This window comes from Capra hircus (assembly GCF_001704415.2).
Source record: "Capra hircus breed San Clemente chromosome X unlocalized genomic scaffold, ASM170441v1, whole genome shotgun sequence".
NCBI classification, from domain to species: Eukaryota; Metazoa; Chordata; class Mammalia; order Artiodactyla; family Bovidae; genus Capra; species Capra hircus.
Genome location: NW_017189517.1, coordinates 29377885 through 29397641, shown reverse-complemented (window position 1 = coordinate 29397641; position 19757 = coordinate 29377885).

Sequence of the window (19757 nt, the reverse complement as noted above, 5' to 3'; positions counted from 1 at the left end):
CTCTTGATGAAAGTGAAAGAGGAGAGTGAAAAAGTTGGCTTAAAGCTCAACATTCAGAAAACGAAGATCATGGTATCCGGTCCCATCACTTCATGTGGAATAGATGGGGAAACAGTGGAAACAGTGTCAGACTTTATTTTGGGGGGCTCCAAAATCACTGCAGATGGTGACTGCAGCCATGAAATTAAAAGACGCTTACTCCTTGAAAGAAAAGTTATGACAACCTAGACAGTATATTCAAAAGCATAGACGTTACTTTGCCGACTAAGTTCCGTCTAGTCAGGGCTATGGTTTTTCCTGTGGTCATGTATGGATGTGAGAGTTGGACTGTGAAGAAGGCTGAGCGCTGAAGAATTGATGCTTTTGAACTGTGGTGTTGGAGAAGACTCTTGAGAGTCCCTTGGACTGCAAGGAGATCCAACCAGTCCATTCTGAAGGAGATCAACCCTGGGATTTCTTTGGAAGGAATGATGCCAAAGCTGAAGCTCTACTACTTTGGGCACCTCATGCAAACAGTTCACTCATTGGAAAAGACTCTGATGCTGGGAGAGATTGGGGGCAGGAGGAGAAGGGGACGACCGAGGATGAGATGGCTGGATGGCATCACGGACTCGATGGACGTGAGTCTGAGTGAACTCCGGGAGATGGTGATGGACAGGGACGCCTGGCGTGCTATGATTCATGGGGTCGCAAAGATCCGGACATGACTGAGAAACTGAACTGAACTGAATGTAATACCTTGCCTTGAGTGTGTGCTGGATTTTTTACTCATTTTTAATTAATATAATATGGCAGATACGATGGCATGTCATCCCCAAGATTCAGTTCAGTTCAGTCACTCAGTCATGTCTGATTCTTTGCAACCCCTTGGGCCACAGCACGCCAGGACTCCCTGTCAATCCCCAACTCCCAGAGCCTACTCAAACTCATATCCATTTAGTCAGTAATGCCATCCAGCCATTTCATCCTCGGTGGTCCCCTTCTCCTCCTGCCCTCAATCTTTCCCAGCATCAGGGTCTTTTCAAATGAGTCAGCTCTTTGCATCAGGTGGCTGAAGTATTGGAGTCTCAGCATCAACATCAGTTCTTCCAATGAACACCCAGGACTAATCTTTAGGATGGACTGGTTGGATCTCCTTTCAGTCCAAGGGACTCTCAAGAGTCTTCTCCAACACCACAGTTCAAAAGCATCAATTCTTTGGCGCTCAGCCTTCTTTATAGTCCAGCTCTCACATACATACATGACCACTGGGAAAACCATAGCCTTGACTAGACGGACCTTTGTTAAAGTAATGTCTCTGCTTCTTAATATGTTGTCTAGGTTGGTCATAACTTTCCTACCAAGGAGTAAGCATCTTTTAAGTTCATGGTTGCAATCACCATCTGTAATGATTTTGGAGCCCCCAAAAATAAAGTCAGCCCCTGTTTCCACTGTTTCTCCATCTATTTCCCATGACCAGATGCCATGATCTTCATTTTCTGAATGTTGAGCTTTAAGCCAACTTTTTCACTCTCCTCTTTCACTTTCACCAAGAGGCTCTTCAGTTCCTCTTCACTTTCTGCCATAAGGGTGGTGTCATCTGCATAACTGAGGTTCCTTATATTTCTCCCGGCAATCTTGATTCCAGCTTGTGCTTCTTCCAGTCCAGCGTTTCTCATGATGTACTCTGCATATAAGTTAAAGAAGCAGGGTGACAATATACAGCCTTGATATACTCCTTTTCCTATTTGGAACCAGTCTGATGTTCCATGTCCAGTTCTAACTGTTGCTTCCTGACCTGCATACAGATTTCTCAAGAGACAAGTCAGGGTGTCTGGTATTCCCATCTCTTTCAGAATTTTCCAGTTTATTTTGACCCACACAGTCAAAGTCTTTTGCATAGTCAATAAAGCAGAAATAGATGTTATTCTGGAACTCTCTTGCTTTTTCGATGATCCAGCTGATGTTTGCAATTTGATCTCTGGTTCCTCTGGTTTCTAAAACCAGCTTGAACATCTGGAAGTTCATGGTTCACGTATTGCTGAAGCCTGGCTTGGAGAATTTTGAGCATTACTTTACTAGTGTGTGACATGAGTGCAACTGTGCTGTAGTTTGAGCAGTATTTGGCATTGCCTTCCTGTGGAACTGGAATGAAAACTGACTTTTTCCAGTCCTGTGGCCACTGCTGAGTTTTGCAGATTTGCTGGCGTGTTGAGTGCAGCACTTTCATGGCATCATCTTTCAGGATTTGAAATAGCTAACTGAAATTCCATCACTGCCACTAGCTTCGTTCAAAGTGATGCTTCCGAAGGCCCATTTGACTTCACATTCCAGGATGTCTGGCTCTAGGTGAGTGATCACACCGTCGTGATTATCTGGGTTGTGAAGATCATTTTTGTACAGTTCTTCTGTGTATTCTTGCCACCTCTTAATATCTTCTGCTTCTGTTACGTCCATACCATTTCTGTCCTTTATTGAGCCCGTCTTTGAATGACATATTCCCTTGGTATCTCTAATTTTCTTGAAGAAGTCCCTAGTGTTTCCCATTCTATTGTTTTCCTCTATTTCTTTGCATTGATCACTGAGGAAGGCTTTCTTATCTCTCCTTGCTATTCTTTTGAACTCTGCATGGAACTCTGCATTCAAATGGGTATGTCTTTCCTTTTCTCCTTTGCTTTTTGCTTCTCTTCTTTTCACAGCTATTTGTAAGGCCTCCTCAGACAGCCATTTTGCTTTTTTCTATTTCTTTTTTTGGGGGATGGTCTTGATCCCTGTCTCCTGTACAATGTCACGAACCTCCATCTATAGTTCATTAGGCCCTATGTCTATCAGATCTAGTCCTTTAATCTATTTCTCACCTCCACTGTATAATCATAAAGGATTTGATTTAGGTCAAATGTAAATGGTTTAGCAGCTTTCCCTACTTTCTTCAATTTAAGTCTGAATTTGGCATAAGGTGTTCATGATTTGAGCCACAGTCAGCTCCCAGTCTTGTTTTTGCTGGCTCTATAGAGCTTCTCCATCTTTGGCTGCAAGGAATGTAATCAATCTGATTTCAGTGTTGACCATCTGGTGATATCCATGTGTAGAGTCTTCTCTTGTGTTGTTGCAAGAGAGTGTTTGCTATGACCAGTGTGTTCTCTAGGCAAAACTCTATTAGTTTTTACCCTGCTTCATTCTGTACTCCAAAGCCAAATTTGCCTGTTACTCTAGGTGTTTCTTGACTTCCTACTTTTGCATTCCAGTCCCCTATAAGGAAAAGGACATCTTTTTTGGGGTGTTAGTTCTAAAACATCTTGTAGGTCTTCATAAAACCGTTCGACTTCAGCTTCTTCAGCGTTACTTGTCTGGACATAGACTTGGATAATATGGCAGATATGATGGCATGTCACTCCCAAGATTAGGTTGCAATAAGATTATCTCTTCCATCTTCAATATCCACACTTGCTCTTTGGAAAATTACCTTTCTTCTTGTGAGAAGGCCCACATCTACAAAGCAAGAACTAATATCTCCAGCCAAAACTCAGTGAGTAACTGAGACCTGACAACAACCACATAAGTAAACTTGGGAGTATATCTTTCCTCAGTTAAGCCTTAATATGTTGCCTGGCCAACATGTTGACTACAGCCTCATGAGAGACCTTGAGCCAGAAGCACCCAGCTAAGTCACGCCCAGATTCTTGACATAAAAAACCTAGATAATTAACATTTGTTCTTTTAAGCTATAAATTTTAGAATAATTTGTTACACAGAATTAGATAACTAATATAATATTGGGTTTGCAATGGCTTGAACCAAAGTTGAGAAGTTTAAAAAAGGAAAAAAAAAGAAAAAAAAATATTTCCATGACTAGGTTTGGCACTATGAGTATACCAGAATTTGTTTGTTTTGCTTTTACTTATTTTGTGTTTTGACTGGGTCAGTCCATGTAAGAGAATAACATAAAGTAGAGTTAAATCTTTTTGTTCTACAGACGGATTTAAGAAAACAGATTGGCAACTCAAGCCGTTCAAAAGGTAGTTTCCAACTTTGTAAGTACCTAGATAAGTAACAATATCAAGTTTGAAAATACTGGAGCCCAGAATAAAGGATGATTATGAGGCATAGAAAATCTTTACTATTTTTGAACAGCTTGGTTTATTTCGGTTTATTAAGGAAAAACTGGATTTTCTTCTCTTTACCTGAAAAAATACTGATAAAGCACATTTTCTTTTATATTGACGATTTTATTTTACTAGCACCCACAAATGAACAGGTAAATGAAATTCTTCACATTTTCTTCAATGCTGTATCTTACAAGAATTAAACAACTTGCCCCACAATAAAGTAAAATTTTAAAGAAGGTTCTTTTACTAAATTGAGTTAGCTTTTTTAATGAAATCTCTTAGGCAGTCAAGAACTCAATTCTCTCACCAGCTTGAGATAATCCTCTGGTACATGGTCTGCACCATAGCCCAAGTGCAGATTCTATCTGCTTGGCAATATGTGACTTCATCAAAGGTAATCCCATTAAAACTTCTAGTATACCTGAATAAATGTCAGCGTAGTCATTCTTGGGAGACGTCTGGAATTGGCAGTTATTTACTGAATCCTATTTTTGTGTCTTACTACTTGTTGATGGTGTCATGTTTTCCAAACTTAAGTAAGGACACACTGATTTTTATGTTTTGAACTAGCTAATCCTCACAGACAAAACTGCACAACAGAAGTTAAATTATGTTTCAAACTGATGATATACTTTTGGAGAAAGTCATGTAGACATACCTTATTTGTCTCAGAAACAGTACATTACTGGGAATGTAGAAGTGTTAAGAAAGGGTCCTCCTTGTAGAAAGAACGAGTCCCACCCAGTTCAGAGACACTTTTATTTATTTAAATGTCAGACTTGAACAAGATTTGTTTAGTGTTTCTAGTGCTGCTGTTGCATTTCTTTAAAAAAAGGAAAGGTTTTGCTCAGTTTTCCCCAAATACATACTTCACTAAAAGGCCTGCTGCTGCTGCTGCTGCTGCTGCTGCTGCTGCTGCTGCTGCTGCTGCTGCTGCTGCTAAGTCACTTCAGTTGTGTCCGACTCTGTGCAACCCCATAGACGACCTCCTACCAGGCTCCCCCATCCCTGGGATTCTCCAGGCAAGAACACTGGAGTGGGTTGTCATTTCTTTCTCCAATGCATGAAAGTGAAAGTGAAGTCACTCAGTCATGTCCGACTCTTAGTGACCTCATGGACTGCAGCCTACCAGTCTCCTCCGTCCATGGGATTTTCCAGGCAGGAGTACTGGAGTGGGATGCCATTGCCTTCTCTGCACTAAAAGGCAAGCTACTGCTGAAACTTGGAAGTAACAAAGCATGGCTTTAAAACTTTCTTTCAGTCCTCAGGTACAACAAAAAGTCCAAAGGTAAAGGAAAGATTGTGAAAATATGATGTTCATTTTTTTTCCCCTTTAAAACTAGTTAATACATCCTTAACTGCAGATACTGTATCTTTTCTGGAAGCTAGAACACACTGTGGATATGAAGAGTGGTTATTGGGTTAAAATTGCATGTGTACATTGTCTGATGTATATAGATAGGTTTGCAATGTATCACTACTCTTATCATCCTTGAGAATGAACAAGAGAGAAAAAGTCCTTATCCTTGTATTTATATGCCTGCCATCACCATGGCATCTAATTCATGGTAACCTATGATGAAACATATAATATCATAGAAAGTTAGTTTTGGGAGCTTGCTGTCAAATTATATCTTATAAAAAAGGCCAAGTGATCTGCCTAAGGGTTCAGTTCAGTTCAGTTCAGTTCAGTTGCTCAGTCGTGTCCGACTCTTTGCGACCCCAGGAATCGCAGAACGCCAGGCCTCCTTGTCCATCACCAACTCTTGGAGTTTACCCAAACTCATGTCCATCAAGTCGGTGATGCCATCCAGCCATCTCATCCTCTGTCGTCCCCTTTTCCTCCTGCCCTGAATCCCTCCCAGAATCAGGGTCTTTTCCAATGAGTGAACTCTTCGCATGAGGTGGCCAAAGTACTGGAGTTTCAGCTTCAGCATCAGTCCTTCCAATGAACACTCAGGACTGATCTCCTTTAGGATGGACTGGTTGCATCTCCTTGCAGTCCAAGGGACTCTCAAGAGTCTTCTCCAACACCACGGTTCAAAAGCATCAATTCTTCAGTGCTCAGCTTTCTTCACAATCCAGCTCTCATATCCATACATGACCACAGGAAAAACCATAGCCTTAACTAGACAGATCTTTGTGGACAAAGTAATGTTTCTGCCTTTTAATATGCTATCTAGGTTGGTCATAACTTTTCTTCCAAAGAGTAAGCGTCTTTTAATTTCATGGCTGCAATCACCATCTGCAGTGATTTTGGAGCCCCCCGATTTAAAGTCTGACACTGTTTCCACTGCTTCCCCATCTATTTCCCATGAAGTGATGGGACCAGATGCCATAATCTTAGTTTTCTGAATGTTGACCCTAAGGGTTACAGAGAGAAAAACTGAGTGTTCTGATTCCTACAATTCATTTAATTAAATTATTTTGCATTACAAAATATGTAGTGCTTCACTAATTCAGAATTTATTACATTTTCAGGAAATGTGTTATTCCATTAACAACTTTCAATCTGACTTCCCTCAGGCTACTTATTAAATGGAAGCACTTGCCAGCTCATTTATGCACACAGTAGGCCACAAATATTGAATATTTATTAAATGACTATATATGAGATAGACAATGTTTCTAACATAAGAATGAGCAAGGCATATTCCCCTATTCTATGTGTTTTTGAGAGTAAATGAAACGGTTGTTTCTTTCAATTTTTCCATCTTTTAAAGTGAATTTTTTTAAAAAATTAATGTTCTGGGAACTTATAAAATCCAAGTTGATATGCTTGGCTTTCTCCTATGTTAAACCAGCTAGTATCTAACTTTCTGGCCAAGAAACACTATGAAGATACGAAATATAATTGGCTATTTGAAGATGTCTGAGAAAATAAAACTAGAACGTGAGGGGTCACATCTCAGAGGAAAGTAAAACACATTAAGAGTAAACACATTAAAACACACTTTAACTCTCAGTATTTTTTCCTCAAATTATTGTCCAATTAATTTTGTGGTAGATAGAGGCCAAATTAAAAAAAAAATCCTAGAATATATAGAAATCTCACTGATGTTTCATATTATGTCATCAATGTCATATAAGGATAACAAGATAGAGATGGAACAAACTGTCAGGAAATAATGACATAAAACTTCCCAAATTCAACAAAAGACATAAACCTACAAGATTCCAGATGCTGAGCAAGTTTCAAACAGGAAAAATCTAAAGAAACACACACCAAAACACGTCAGAGTAAATTTACTGAAAACTAAAGTCAAATAAACACTTTAAAAAGCAATGAAGAACAACAGCTTACTACACAGGGGGAAAATAAACGATCTGAGAGACAGTGGATTTCTCATTGAAAACAGTGGCGACCAGAGGAAATGGCACAACCACTTTCAAATGCTGAAAGAAAAAAAATTCTCAATCTGGAGTCCTATATCAAGTTAAAATATCCCTCCTAAATGATGGAAAATCAAGATATTCTCAGATGAAGGAAGACTAAGGGAATTTTTAATGAGCACACCTATACTATTGATAAAAGAATGTCTAAAGGAAACTCTGAAAAGAAACAAAAAAAGGCAGAAACTTGGAACTTAAAGATGAAAAGACATGGTAAGCAAAATATGTGTTAAAAAGAATAAACATTCCTTCTCCACTTGAGTTTTCTAAGGTATGTTTCAGGGTTGAAGCAAAAATCATAACACTGTCTGATGTCATTCTAAATTTATGTAGAAGAAATATTTAAGACAAATATAAACAGGGAAGGGTGAATTTGTCAGATGATACCAATAAACTATGATAAGTTGTCTACAGCAACCACTAAAACAATGTCTAAAAATATATAAACTTAAAACACTACAGATAAATCAAAATGGCATTCTAAAAATTGTTCAAGTAACCGAAACAAAGGCAAGATAAACAACTGAAAAAAGAAAAAAAATTAGATGGAAACCTCTAACTTAGCAATATGTGCATTAAAAATAAATAGTCAAAATATACTAATAAAAAGATATTAATTTAAAGAAGTATTTGAAATGAACACTTTAAAAGGTGACCCAAATTTATGCTGTCTACATTAAGCTTACTTCAAATATAACCATAGAGGCAGAATGAAAGTAAATAGATTAATATATATATATATATATATATATATATAATGAAAATATTAAACAAAACAAAGCAAAGGGGAAAGTGTTCTGTAATGGTTTCATAAAGAGCATCATGGACCTTCTTTTCTGTGTTAAAACCAACAGCGATGGAAATTAAAAAAAAAAAATCTGAAAATTATCCTAAAGGCATACAGCAAATGAATGAATAAACAATAATTTAATGGTAACATCAGCAAGAAGGCAGAATAGGAGATTTCAGTTCACCATACCCCCACAAAAATGTTGTTTTAACAATCATCTGTGGACAAGAACACTTCTGTACGAACCCAGGGGTCGAGTAAAGAGATTTTAGCATCCTGTTTGAGTAAAAGCTCCAAGAATACATATAAGACTTCAAGGAACATGAAAAAAAGAAGCACAGACTCATTTTACCCATGTCACCTCTCCCCAAGGCAGCATGGGTCAGTGCCAAGAGAGAGAAATTTAGCCAGCAATTTCTTATACAAGAAAAGTGAGAGCAGCATGACCACGGGGCTTCAATAACCTCAAGGAACATTGCCTAAGCCACTTTTGCCTTGCTCCACCATGAAGAGCTAGGAGAAAGGAGCAGGGTCTCACAGAAGCCACAACATGGATCTGAAAAACAAGCCAAAAAACCCTACTAACTGGCTCACAAACTTTACCAAGAAGAGGTGCTCCCATGAACCCCATTAGACACCTTACCTGCAGTGCCCCATAATTGGCTGACACGTGCCCCCAGAATTCTGTATGTGCCCTGAAACAACACAAGCAAGCCTCCACATTCATTGTGCACAAGTCTCCACACATAGTGAGTGTGAGCTCTGCAGAAGGCAAGCAAAAACCCACATAGAAACCACATTGATATTGGCAGTCAGTTCAACTCTGCAAGACTGGAAGAAGGTACCCGACCTTGAACTCTTCAGAGCACTACCTTGGGAAAATAAAAGAAGTGGGAGGCTCTTGGAACCTTGCATGATTTTGTGGGATTAAGGGAAGGGACACAATCTTCCCACAAGAGAGGAGGAGAAAATTGGAACAGGCGCATCCATAGAAAATGTGACAAAAAGGAATTACTTTCCTCAACGTAAGCATTTAAAAGTAATTCACCTGAGCCACTCTGAATTTATGTCTTCAAGATTTTAGCAGATAATCTGCAAAAGCATCTTATTATTGCAACATGCAAAAGAGGATTATTACTTTCCAAGAGATGCTTAAAATATTTTTGGATCCACTAAATGGAATTTATATTTTGGAATCTCCAACAGCCTTAATTGAAAACTCCAGTGGATTAGAATGGTTTTAATATATTAAACCCCAAACATAGTTGAAAGTGTTAGTTTCTCAGTCATGTCCAACCCTTTGCAACTCCATTGGCTATAGCCCACCAGGCTCCTCTGTCCATGGAATTCTCCAGGCAAGAATGCTGGAGTGGGTAGCCATTCCCTTCTTCAGGGGATCTTCCTGACCTAGAGATCAAACCCAGGTCTCCTGCATTACAGGCAGATCCTTTACTGTCTGAGCCACCCAGAAGCCCATAGTTAGTCTTAGTAAATTCATTTCCTGAGAATATAAAAATAAAGAATTTTCTCCCACTCTTCCACTAAAATCTCAATTCTTTTGATTTTGGCTTTAATGGTTTGAAATAATAGGCATTTTGTTGACCACCTTGTTCATTTAGTCCAATCTCTAATATCTTTAGTTCTTAACAATATATCACATTGTCCTGCCCAGTTGAACATGATTATCTGGAAATTCACTAAACATCTAAACAAGATGAGCCTGCATCAAAGTGGTAAATAATAAATTGGAGTTCAGGTCCGTTTAAGGTAATTACTTCAGGCCCATTGGGAATAATTCAGCTTTAGATAGTTCTCAAAATTTTTAGATTTGTATGCCTTATGTAGCTAATGAATTTCCTAGTCCTGAATGAATTATAATAGTAGCTCATATATGTAGCTATTAAAATGATGCTCCATCCACTCAAGAATTATCTCAGCTCCATCTTTGCAAGTTTGCTGACCCAGCAAGGTGGAAAAGGTGATGTAGTATCTGTCTTCAGTATGGCTAACAGGAGCCCAAACCCGTTATCCAGCTGACCAAAGACTGTGATAGAACAGACCCTTGCTGAGATTTAGACTGGAGAGGTTGTAGAAGTGAGACTTGGCCAAGATACAAAGACAAACATGGAGGAAGAAAGAAGTAACTGCAAATAAGCAAGAGATCTTAACACTCTCATCGGCTGTGTGCTTCTAGTCAAGCAACTTGTTCTCTTTAGGAATTATTTTTATAAAATTCGACCAACAAGGGCCCACCTCACAGAATTACTAAGAAGAAAAAAATGAGAATTCTATAAACCTGAAGAGTAATCTTTTAGAAAAATCATCATAAGGAGGAAATTTGTAGAAATAAAACTGGAATCTTGATGGTGTACCAAACCAAATGTCAACTGGAGCTTGACCAAAAACTGAAGAAAGAAATCTGATTTTCACAACAACTCATAGAAGTCAGTGGGGCAAGTATTAATGTTATCCTTGTTTTACAGAGGAGCAAACCAAGGACTTAGAAAAGTGCTCTCTGACAAACGAAGCAAAGAGAGAGCAGGTCATGGCATCATAAAGAGAAAGAGAGAAAAAACAGCCTCTTCTTTCTCCAATCCACTGCACCTTCCAGAGGATCAGCATTCCTGTCTGTGGTGTGTTTAATTCTGAAACCAAGAGCCCCCACTTCTAGAGGATACCACTATCATCACCAGAGACAGCAAGAAAAAACATGGGTGTCAGTGGGAATCCAACTCACGCTGAGATCAAGCCATGAGCCTTTAGAGTGGGAGCACTGACTCCAAGACTACCAAAGAACTAACCCTCATTTCAGTTCAGTTCAGTCACTCAGTCATGTCCGACTCTGCAACCCCATGAATTGCAGCACACCAGGCCTCCCTGTCCATTACCAACTCCCGGAGTTCACTCAGATTCGTGTCCATCAAGTCGGTGATACCATCCAGCCATCTCATCCTCTGTTGTCCCCTTCTCCTCCTGCCCCCAATCCCTCCCAGCATCAGAGTCTTTTCCAAAGAGTCAACTCTTCGCATGAGGTGGCCAAAGTACTGGAGTTTCAGCTTTAGCATCAGTCCTTCCAAAGAACACTCAGGACTGATCTCCTTTAGAATGGACTGGTTGGATCTCCTTGCAGTCCAAGGAACTCTCAAGAGTCTTCTCCAACCCTAGGAAGAATCAAATGGTGAGAACTCACACAAAGGAAACAACTTGAATACAAGACCTGGCATCACCTAACCACCAGTACCACCCTGTGCATCTAAAAAACAAACAAAACAAAAATACAAACCCAATCATCAGCAGACAGGATTACCACCTCATTCAGCCTTGACCATTGGAAGAAAAACAAACAGACAAAAACTCAGCATAAATATCATCTTATGGGAAGTTTAAACAAACCACTGAACCAACCTTAGGAGAGCAGAAAGGAAAAGGAAGAAAGAATTCAACCTTGAAGCCTGGGAAAAGGAGCCCTCAAACACAATATGTTTAAAAAAATAATAATGAAAAAGCAGAGAAATACTACACAAATGAAGGAACAAACTAGAAATACACAAGTCCAAATAAAAGAAGAGGAAATAGGTAAACTACCTGAAAAATAATTAGAGGGGGTGGTCCTAAGATGGTGGAGTAATAGGACAGGGAGACCACTTTCTACCCCACAAATTCATCCAAAGAACATTTGAACATTGAGCAAATTCCACAAAACAACTTCTGAATGCTGGCAGAGGACATCAGGCACCCAGAAAGGCAGCCCAGTGTCTTCAAAAGGAGGTAGGACAAAATATAAAAGATAAAAAGAGAGAAAAGAGGTAGGGACAGAGATCCATCCCAGGAAGGGAGTCTTAAAACAGAAGTTTTCAAACACCAGGAAACACTCTCACCTGTGGGTCTGTGGAGGAATCTTGGAATCTCAGAGGGCAACAAAACCAAGAGGAAAAATAAATAAATAAATAAAACCCACAGATTACGTGCCTAAGGGCAACTCCCAGCACTTGCAGCTGCCACTAGCAAGCCGGGGCTGAATAGGGAGGCTCGGACTGCATTGCTTAGGGTAAGGACTGGGCCAGAATGCCCTGAGGGCAATGGAACTAACAGGAGGTAGCAACCCAAACTGTGGGATAGCCAGAGAGAGAAAGAGAGAGAAAGAGAGAGCGACAGAGACAGAGAGAGAGAACCATCCTGTGAAAAGCCCTAACCTGAGGCACTGCCAGGACCAATCACAGAACAAAGAACTGAGCGAATACCAGAGGAGAGCCTGCAGGCTGCAGACCGGCCCAACACCCTCCGGAGACAAGCAGGCGGCGGGGGGTGGGGGTGGAGGGTAGCTGGGGGGTGGGTGGGAGGGAGAGGTGGGGGGTGGGGAGGGAAGCCAGGGCCAGAAAGGGGCAATCGCTGCCCCAGAGAGGCATCCTCTACCGAATTGCAAACAGTCTCCATTGCTAACCAAGAGTTCTTGGGATTCTGGATGGTTGACATCTGCTGGGAGGATCACAGCCAGAGATCAGCTCCCCAGAAGAGACACACGGGACACCTAAGAAGGCGCGCCCATTGTACACCCAGAAAACTGAGTGGCTGGGATTGGGGAGGCAGTAAGATGCACCGCCCACCCGGTGTTACTGAGCTCGCCAAGCACCTGGTCACCTGAGCTGCTTGGACATGGGAAGGGCACAAAACGCAGGCCCAACTGAGTCTGCGCCTTTGGGGAGTACTCAAGAACCTGAACCTGAGTGGCTCAGTTCCTGGCAGAGCAACCTAGAGCCTGAGAAGTGCAGACCATGAAAGCACACATGCCATGAGAGGGGGAAAACCCAGTGCAGCTGAAACACTTAGAACACTCCCCACACACACCAGTGATATTTGTTTGCAGTGTTCCTCCCTCCCCACAGTACAACTGAACAAGTGAGCCTAAATAAGTGACAACCTTTGCCCCCTCGTGTCAGGCGGAAATTAAACACTGAAGAGACCAGCAAACAGAAGAAGCTAAAATAAACAGAGGAAACCACCTTGGAAGTGACAAGTGCGACAGATTAAAATCCTGTAGTTAGCACCGACTACATTGGAAGGGGCCTATAGATCTTGAGAAGTATAAGCTGGATAAAAGAACTATCTGAAACTGAACTGAGCCCATACTGTCTGCAACAGCTCCAGAGAAATTCCTAGATATATTTTTACCATTATCATTTTTTAAATTAAAAAAAATTATTAAGTCCTCTATTACTCCTTTAATTTTCATTTTTATAATCTACTATTACCTTGCAAAAAAAAAAAAGAACTTATTTTTAAAGCAAACTTCATATATATGTATTTTTTTTTATATTGTATTTTTGAGTGTCTAACCTCTAGATTTTTAATCTTTGCTTTTTGGTGTTATCAATTTTGTACTTTTAAGAACCCAATATTCAGTACCCATTTTTACTTGGGAGTGTGATTACTGGCTTGATTGCTCTCTCCACCTGTTGACTCTCCTTTTTCTCCACCAGGTCACCTCTATCTCCTCCTTCCCCCTTCTCTTCTCTTCCCAACTCTGTGAATCTCTTTGTGTCTTCTGAGCTGTGGGAACACTTAGGGAATTGATTACTGGCTGGATCTGTCTCGCTCCTTTAGATTCCCCCTTTTCTCCTCCTGGTCACTTCTGTCTCCTTCATCCCTCTTCTCTTCTCTGTGTAACTCCGTGAACATCTCTGAGGGGTCCAGACTATGGAGAGCACATAGGGAAGTGATTACTGCCTAGATTGCTTTCTCCCCTTTTGATTGTTCCTCTTCTCCACCTGGTCACCTCTATCTCCCTCCTCCCTCTTCTCTTCTCCATGTAACTCTGTGTACCTCTCCAGATGTCCCTTACTGCGGAGAAACTTCTCATCTTTAACCTAGATGTTTTATCATTGGTGCTGTATAGATGGAGAAATCTTGAGGCTACTATAAGAATAAGACTGAAAACCAGATGCAGGAGGCTTAAGTCCAAATTCTGAGAACACCAGAGAACTCCTCACTTCAGGGAACATTAATCGATAGGAGCTCATCAAATGCCTCCATACCTACACTGAAACCAAGCACCACCCAAGGGCCAACAAGTTCCAGAGCAAGACATACAACACAAATTCTCCAGGAACACAGGAACACAGTCCTGAGCTTCAATATACAAGCTGCCCAAAGTCACACCAAACCCACTGACATTTCAAAACTCATTACTGGACACTCCATTGCACTCCAGAGAGAAGAAATCCAGCTCCACCCACCAGAACACTGACACAAGCTTCCCTAAGCAAGAAGCCTTGACAAGCCACCCATCCAACCTGACTCACAGAGAGGAACCTCCACAATAAAGAGGAATCACAAACTGCCAGAATACAGAAAGGCCACCACAAACACAGCAATATAAAAAAGATGAAAAGGCAGAGATATACAGAGTAGGTAAAGAAACAGGATAAATGCCCACCAAACCAAACAAAAGAGGAAGAGATAGGGAATCTACCTGATAAAGAATTCCGAATAATAATAGTGAAAATGATCCAAAATCTTGAAAAAAAAAATGGAGTTACAGATAAATAACCTGGAGACAAGGATTGAGAAGATGCAAGAAATGTTTAACAAGGACTTTAGAAATAAAAAAAGAGTCAATATATAATGAATAATGTGATAAATGAGATCAAAAACACTCTGGAGGGAACCAACAGTAGAATAACAGCAGCAGAAGATAGGATAAGTGAGGTGGAATATAGAATGGTGGAAATAAATGAAACAGAGGGGAAAAAAGAAAAAAGAATTAAAAGAAATGAGGATAACCTCAGAGACCTCTAGGACAATGTGAAATGCCCGAACATTTGAATCATAGGAGTCCCAAAAGAAGAAGACAAAAGAAAGGCCATGAGAAAAGAAACCCAGAGAGTCCCAAACAGGATAAATCCAAGGCAAAACACCCCAAGACACATATTATTGAAATTAACAAAGATCAAACACAAAGAACAAATATTAAAAGCAGCAAGGGAAAAACAACAAATAACACACAAGGGGATTCCCATAAGGATAACAGCTGATCTTTCAATAGAACTCTTCAGGCCAAGAGGGAATGGCAGGACATATTTAAAGTGATGAAAGAGGAAAACCTACAACCTAATATTACAGTACCAAGCAAGGATCTCATTCAAATATGAAGGAGAAATCAAAAGCTTTACAGACAAGCAAAAGCTGAGAGAATTCAGCACCACCAAACCAGCTCTCCAACAAATGCTAAAGGATATTCTCTAGACAGGAAACACAAAAAGGGTGTATAAACGCGAACCCAAAACAATAAAATAAATGGCAATGGGATCATACTTATCAATAATTACCTTAAATGTAAATGAGTTGAATGCCCCAACCAAAAGACAAAGACTGGCTGAATGAATACAAAAACAAGACCCCTATATATGTTGTCTACAAGAGACCCACCTCAAAACAAGGGACACATAAAAACTGAAAGTGAAGGGCTGGAAAAAGATATTCTACACAAATAGAGACCAAAAGAAAGCAGGAGTAGCAATACTCATATCAGATAAAATAGACTTTAAAACAAAGAATGTGAAAAGAGACAAAGAAGGACAATACGTAATGATCAAAGGATCAATCCAAGAAGAAGATATAACAATTATAAATATATATGCACCCAACATAGGAGCACCACAATATGTAAGAAAAATGCTAACAAGTATGAAAGGGGAAATTAACAATAACACAATAATAGGGGGAGACTTTAATACCCCCACTCACACCTATGGATAGATCAAATAAAGAGAAAATTAACAAAGAAACAATAGACAAGTTAGACCTAATTAATATCTATATGGCATTTCACCCCAAAACAATGAATTTCACCTTTTTCTCAAGCGCACACGGAACCTTCTCTAGGATAGATCACATCCTGGGACATAAATCTAGCCTGGTAAATTCAACAAAATTGAAATCATTGCAAGCACATTTTCTGACTAAACTGTAGTAAGATTAGATGACAATTACAGGAGAAAAACTATTAAAAATTCCAACATATGGAGGCTGAACAACAAGCTGTTGAATAACCACAGAATATATCACAGAAGAAATCAAAAAAGAAATCAAAATATGCCTAGAAATGAATGAAAATGAAAACACAACAACCCAAAACCTATGGGACACTGTAAAAGCAGTGCTAAGGCTAACCTCAAGAAACAAGAAAAAAGTCAACTAAATAACCTAATTCAACATCTCAGTCAGTTCAGTTCAGTTCAGTCGCACAGTCGTGTCTGACACTTTGCGACCCCATGAAACGCAGCACACCAGGCCTCCCTGTCCATCACCATCTCCCAGAGTACACTCAGACTCACGTCCATCGAGTCAGTGATGCCATCCAGCCATCTCATCCTCTATCGTCCCCTTCTCTTACTGCCCCCAATCCCTTCCACCATCACAGTCTTTTCCAATGAGTCAACTCTTCGCATGAGGTGGCCAAAGTACTGGAGTTTCAGCTTCAGCATCAGTCCTTCTGAAGAACACTCAGAACTGATCTCCTTCAGAATGGACTGGTTGGATCTCCTTGCAGTCCAAGGGACTCTCAGGAGTCTTCTTCAACACCACAGTTCAAAAGCATCAATTCTTTGGCACTCAGCTTTCTTCACAGTCCAAGTCTCGCATCCATACATGACCACTGAAAAAAACATAGCATTGACTAGATGGACCTTTGTTGGCAAAGTAATGTCTCTGCTTTTGAATATGCTATCTAGGTTGGTCATAACTTTCCTTCCAAGGAGTAAGCGTCTTTTAATTTCCTGGCTGCAATCACCATCTGCAGTGATTTTGAAGCCCCAAAAATAAAATCAACCACTGTTTCCCCATCTATTTCCCATGAAGTGATGGGACCAGATGCCATGATCTTCGTTTTCTGAATGTTGAGCTTTAAACCAACTTTTTCACTCTCCTCTTTCACTTTCATCAAGAGGCTTTTTAGTTCCTCTTCATTTTCTGCCATAAGGATGGTGTCATCTGCATATCTGAGGTTATTGATATTTCTCCCAGCAATCTTGATTCCAGCTTGTGTTTCTTCCAGTCCAGCGTTTCTCATGATGTACTCTGCATATAAGTTAAAGAAGCAGGGTGACAATATACAGCCTTGATGTACTCCTTTTCCTATCTGGAACCAGTCTGTTGTTCCATGTCCAGTTCTAACTGTTGCTTCCTGACCTGCATACAGGTTTCTCAAGAGGCAGGTCAGGGTGTCTGGTATCTCTTTCAGAATTTTCCACGGTTCATTGTGATCCACACAGTCAAAGGCTTTGGCATAGTCAATAAAGCAGAAACAGATGTTTTTCTGAAACTCTCTTGCTTTTTTGATGATCCAGCAGATGTTGGCAATTTGATATCTTGTTCCTCTGCCTTTTCTAAAATGAGCTTGACCATCTGAAAGTTCATGGTTCACGTATTGCTGAGGCCTGGTTTGGAGATTTTTGAGTATTACTTTACTAGCATGTGAGATGAGTGTAACTGTGTGGTAGTTTGAGCATTTTTTGGCATTGACTTTCTATGGAATTGGAATGAAAACTGACCTTTTCCAGTCTTGCGGCCACTGCTGATTTTTCCAAATTTGCTGGCATATACAGTGCAGGACTTTCACAGCATCATCTTCCAGGATTTGAAATAGCTCAACTGGAATTCCATCACCTTCACCAGCTTTGTTCGTAGTGATGCTTTCTAAGGCCCACTTGACTTCACATTCCACGATGTCTGGCTCTAGGTGAGTGATCATACCATCGTGATTATCTGGGTCGTGAAGATCTTTTTTGTACAGTTCTTCTGTGTATTCTTTTCATCTCTTCTTAATATCTTCTACTTCTGTTAGGTCCATACAATTTCTGTCCTTTATTGAGCCCATCTTTGCATGAAATATTCCCTTGGTATCTCTTATTTTCTTGAAGAGGTCTCTAGTCTTTCCCATTCTATTGTTTTCCTCTATTTCTTTGCATTGATCACTGAGGAAGGCTTTCTTATTTCTTCTTGCTATTCTTTGGAACTCTGCATTCAGATGCATATATCTTTCCTTTTCTCCTTTGCTTTTCACTTCTCTTCTTTTCACAGCTATTTGTAAGGCCTCCCCAGACAGCCATTTTACTTTTTTGCATTTCTTTTCCATGGGGATGGACTCTGTGAGAGAGGGTGAGCCTGGGATGATTTGGGAGAATGGCACTGAAACATGTATATTATCACATGTAAAAGGGATCACCAGTCCAGGTTTGATGCATGGGACAGGGTGCTTGGGATGGTGCACTGGGATGACCCAGACGGATAGGATGGGGATGGAGTTTTTGAAGGGGGTTCAGGATGGAGAAAACATGTACACCCTTGTCTGATTCATGGCAATGTGTGGGAAAACCACTGTAATATTGTAAAGTAATTCGCCTCCAATTAAAATGAATAAATTTATTTTTTAAATGTAAAAGAAGAGAATTCAGAATAATGATAGCAATGATGATCAAAACCTTGAAAACAAATGGAGAAAATGCAGGAATCAATTAACAAAGACCTAGAATAATTAAAACATAAACCTACAGAGACAAACAACACAATTACTGAAATTAAAAATACTGTAGGAGGAATTAATAGCAGAATATTTGAAGTAGAAGAACGAATCAGTGAGCTGGAAGATAAAATGGTGGAAATAACTTCTGAAGAGCAGAATAAAATTAAAAGAATGAAAAGAACTGAGGATAGTCTCAGAGACTTCTGGGACAATATAAAATGCACTGACATTTGAATTATAGGAGTCCCAGAAGAAGAAGAGAAAAATAAAGTGTAGGAAAAAAATTTTGAAGAGATTATAGTTGAAACTTTCCCCAACATGGTAAAGGAAAATAGTCAAGTCCAAGAGTCACAAAGAGTCCCACACAGGATAAACCCAAGGAGAAACACACCAAGACACATACTGATCAAATGAACAAAGAATAAATACAAAGAAAGAATGTTAAAAGCAGCAAGGGAGAAGCAACAAGTAACATGCAAGGGAAACCCCATATGCTTAACAGTTGATCTTTCAGCAGAAACTCTGCAGGCAAGAAGGGAATGGCATGATATATTTAAAGTACTGAAAGGAAAAAAATCTACAACCAAGATTACTGTACCTGGCAAGGATCTCATTCAAAATTGGTGGAGAAATAAAAAGCTTTCCAGACAAGCAAAAGTTAAAAGAATTAAGTACCAACAAATGAGCTTTACAACAAATGTCAAAGGGACTTATATATCAAGAAATACAAGAGAAGAAAAACATCTACAAAATCAATGCCAAACAGTTATGAAAATGTCAATAGGAACATATATATCAATAATTACTTTAAATATAAATGGATTAAGTGCTCCAATCAAAAGACACAGACTGGCTGAATGGATACAAAAATAAGATCATATAAATGCTGTCTACAAGGAACCCACTTCAGACCTAAAGACACATATAGACTGAAAGTGAGAGGATGGAAAAATACATTTCATGCAAATAG